The sequence below is a fragment of the Humulus lupulus genome, chromosome 8 (assembly GCF_963169125.1).
Source record: "Humulus lupulus chromosome 8, drHumLupu1.1, whole genome shotgun sequence".
In the NCBI taxonomy this organism is placed as follows: Eukaryota; Viridiplantae; Streptophyta; class Magnoliopsida; order Rosales; family Cannabaceae; genus Humulus; species Humulus lupulus.
Window position 1 is genome coordinate 75,653,557 of NC_084800.1, and position 4,918 is coordinate 75,658,474.

The window sequence follows — 4,918 nt, forward strand, 5'->3', positions numbered from 1 at the left end:
AAAATTTATATGATAATTAAAAATAATAAAAATATATATATATTTGAATAAGAATGTTCATAATTTTGAAACTAAATAAACATGCCTTGTATGTTATTTTTATCTAGTATTACATAATAGTATAAATATAAAAAAGGTATTCTTCGTGACTATGCCTAAATCAAGTTTTTCTTACAATGATACTTAGACTAAAAATAGTTATAGAAATCATATACCCAATATTCAAAATTATACATTGTACGCTACTATATTTCAAAAAGTTGCACTTTTTCTATACTTGTTTTTTTTGCCCCCATAACTTGTTTCTCTTCTTATAACACATCGCTCAAAAGTCTGCATTATTTGTCAGCTCAACGTACAAAACGAAGGGACAAAACTTTGGGTGCATTTTTTTTTTCTTTTTTTGTTATCTGGATTTTTTTAAAAAGTTTTTAAAGCTGCTATTTGGTTGCCTTTAAAACAAATTAAGATAGTAAATTGTCACCTTAATATAATTTAATTTTTAAGTTATATTATAGTATCTTATTATTTTAAAATATATTTTAATTACCTTTAAATTTATTTTAGGAAACTAATGAATTACTAAAAAAGTATGTTTATCATATAGTGTCATATAAACAAATCCAAGTTAATATTTGGAAACGTATCAATGAGATGTTATTTTTTTATATATCTTAACTAATTATTTGATGTTTCACTATTACAAAAAATATATTTAGGACTTGCAAAATTTTTAGGACTTGCGGGGGCGCGAGCCCTTTATTTAAGAGCCTTAAAAAATGAGGTTTTTTATGACTTGCGTTGCAAGCTCTTACAATATGTTTTTAGGGTCCGCATTGCACGATGGGTTTTGAAGCCCAAAGCACGATGGTTGTAGCCGACCGAGACCCACGACGGAGCTCAGGCGACAGCGGTGGTGCCACCATTCTAAGGTGGTGGTTCGGAAAACAAGCTACTGAGTTTTATAGCCCAAGCCAAGGGAAATGTCGTGGTAGCAGAGGTTTTGTTTGAAATGGCTCAGAAAATCTCGGATCTACGCTTGAAGGTTTGGAAATCACCATGGATTCCGACGAACACTGACTTCCAATTCCAGTGACCATTGAGTCTGATTCTTTAGTGGGTTTTGAAGCACAAGAAACAAGGAGTATGGTGGTGGTGGTGGTGGTTCAGCTCGCGGTAGCTCGCACTACTACAAAAATACATTTTTAGGACACTCACATAAATGCGAGTCCTTAATGAATTTGTTTTAGGACTTGCGGAGCGAGTCCTAAAAACTATGTGTGTCCTAAAAGTTTGAGTTTTTTTTAAAACAAACATCTCCTGGACTTTGCGAGTCCTAAAAACTTATGTGTATCATAAAATTTTGAATTTTAAAAAACTGGAGTTTTTTAGAACTCGCAACAAATAATGTTTTTAGGACTCGCACCTAAAAACTTATTTGTATCATGAAATTTTGAATTTTGAAAAATTTCGAATTCCCTCCAATTTTTTTTTAACAAAAATTTTATTATTATATATTAAAAAAAAAACAAAAAAAATAAAACACACAGCCCACATTTCCCTCTCTCTCCTCGGTTCCCTCTCTCTCTCTCCCAAAGTTTCTTCTCTCTCTCCCTCTCTCCCGAAGTGCCGCCGCCGTCCCACCTCCAGCCACCGCCACGCGCCGGACCAATGGAAGCGCCGTCCCCCGAAACCCCCGACCCCCGGAGATGGCGACCTCACGCGCGGCCTAAGGCCCTCAATGGAGCACTTGAAGTTCGGTCGTTCATGGGTTTCTCCCAAACTTTCCGACCATATTCCGGCCACCTCAAGTCACCACGAGCTAAACCACCACCACCACCATACTCCTTGCTTCTTGGGCTTTAAAACCCAATAATTTATTTTTCGAACCACCACTTTTTAATGGTGGCACCGCCACCGTCGCCGGAGCCCCGTTGCCGGATTCAAAACCCACAAATTAATTTTTTAAAAATAAAAAATAAAACTTTTCAGGACTCGCAACATGAGTCTTAAAAAACCCCAGTTTTTTAAGGCTCTCAAATAGAGAACTCGCGCTCCGTGAGTCCTAAAAAACATTTTTTGTAGTAGTGTCGAGGTGGCCAAAAAGTGGTCAGAAAGTTTGGGAGAAACCCAAAATCGCAGAACTTCGAGTTCCCCGTTGAGGGCCTTAGGTCGTGCGTGAGAGGTTGGTCTTCAGGGGTTGGGGGTTTCAGGGGACGACACATCGAATGGGCTGGCGTGTGGCGGCGGCCGACGATGGGAGGGCAGTCGTTCGACCCTGGCAGAGGCGACACAAGGAAAGGGAGAGAGAGAGAGAGAGAGAGGGATCCGAGGAGAGAGAGAGAAAGGGACTGAGTGATTTTTTTTGTTTATTTAGTTATTAAGAAAACTTTAATTTTTTTTTCTTTTCTAATTTATAATATATAATAAAACTTTTGTTAAAATAAATTATTCAAACGTTTAGGATACATATAAGTTTTTAGGACTCGCACTGCGTGTCCTAAAAGAAATTTTTTAAGGACTCTCAATGAGTGTCCTAAAAAGTCCAGGAAGTTTTGTTAAAAAAATTCAAACTTTTAGGACACACACCAGTTTTTAGGGCTCGCACTGCGTGTGGACTCTCAATGAGTGTCTTAAAAAGTCTAGGAGCTGTTTTTAGGGCTCGCATCTAGGTAAGTGCCCTAAGAAAGTATCCTAAAAATTTGTTTTTATAGTAGTGTTTAACATACATTTTGATTGACTTATAAGCTATTTTAGAAACCTATTGAAGTTGTTTTTTATACTATCCAATAACTTTTAACTTTTAATTGCTTTTTGGTTAAACAAATTTACATATGACTAAAATGTTATTTATGAAACATAACAAATCTGATCATCTACTCATGCGATGGGAAAAGTCAGTTATGGTTCTATATGGAAATTGGGTCTTCGAGTGTAAATAAATGAAATATTAAAATAAGAGAATTTAAAAAAATATATATAACTTGCAAAATAATAGGAATTATATATTTTTTAATTTGTATAAGAAAATCTATTAAAGAAAAAATTAAAGTATGAGAAACACAATTAGTAGCTAACTAAAATATGGAAATACTACATTTTTTATCATATTTATGTTTTCTTTAATTTTGAAGATAATTTTATTTTCTTTTTTCCTTTATTTTTCAATTATTTTTTCTTTCTTTTTTCCTTATTTTTTTTCTACCAATTTTTTCCTTCATCATTATTTGCTTTCCACTTTTTCATTCTTCTTCTTCTCAATTTTATTAATTTATCTTTTTTTTTTATTTCATTTGTATTGTTTTTTTTTTGTTCATATTTTTTTTTCAGTTTTCTTTCCTTCAATTTTTTCTTCATTTTTGTATTTATTACTTTTTTTTTTCTTTCTTTTTTTCTACCAATTTTTTCATTCGTATTTTTTCATTCCATTATTCTTTTTCTTCTTTTCATTTTTATTCATTCATCTTTTTTTTTCCTTCATCATTTCTTTTGTTTTGTTTTTTTTTCATATTTTTTTAGTTTTCTTTCCTAAGTTTTTTTCCCTTCTTTTTTCTTCATTTTTTGTACTTATTTTTTCTCATTCCATTTTCTTTTTTTTCACGCATATATTTTAACATTACATAATTATTTTAATATTTTTTATTTATTATCTTTTATTATTGTAATTTTTTTTATAGTTTTTTCAACTATATATAAAAAAAAATCAAATCAATTTTTTCAACATTTTCTTTTTACTGTAACCCTTATAAGAACAATAAAATTTGGAAAGAAAACTAATAAAAATATGAAAACATGAATGGGTAACCAGTTACCCTGATGAGAACATTCAAATCTAGGAAAAAGATTATATGAAGAAGATGGGAGAGAAAGAAAAGGGGGGGGGGGGGATCTGATTTTTTTTTCTATCTTCATATCTGTGGTAACTGGTTACCTTCACATTCTTTGTGTGTATATTTCTGGAGGTAACTAGTTACATTCACATTCTTTGTGTGCATATTTCTGGGGTAACTGGTAGGGGTGTTCGTGGTGCAGGTGGTGCAGTTTTTCTCTATTTTTTTGGATCGCACCGCATATGCGGTTTGAACAATTTCTCAAACCACAACCCGCACCACATAAACCTCAAACCGCATAAATTGCACCGCAAAAATGTGGTGCGGTACGGTGTGGGCGGTTTATACATATCGCCAAATAATTTAACAATTAAACATTATAATTAAGAAAGATTCATAATAAATCTCATAACCATAGAGTGTTTAACAAAATAATTAAATGTATAACAAGCTAATAAACTTTAAGCAAAACAATAAAAATATAACAAACTAATAACAAAGAAAAAATCTAATATAAAAGTAAATATTTTAATTAAGGAGGAATATCTTTAGATTGAAGTAGAATATGTGTTAGCATCCTATGAAGCATTATATTTTTTTTTTGTAGATATTGTGTATATTATATTATACTATATAAATATTTACGCATTAACTTTAACTGTAGTAAATTTGAAAAATAATAATATAAAAAAGTTAATATATATAATGATGCGGTGCGGTTCGGTTTGAACTGCATTTATAAAATTTAAAACCGCAAACTGCACCATGCGGTTTGGCAAAAATACAAACTGCAAACGCACCGCGAAGGGTTTTAAATCGCAAATTGCGATGCGGTGTAGGCGGTTTGTGCAGTGTGAGCGGTTTTATGAACACCCCTAGTAAATGGTTACTTTTGCGTTCTGATGTGTGTGTGTATTTTTTGGTTATTTATGGTAACTAGTTACCTATTTTACTAAAATCATAGTTACTTCTTCTTCATTTTTTAAATGAAGTATTCTTCCTCTTTTTTCATTCAAATTTGATGTTTCTTTTCATATTTAATATGAGTAACCCGTCACCCCTCTTATGGTAACTGGTTACCCGTCTTA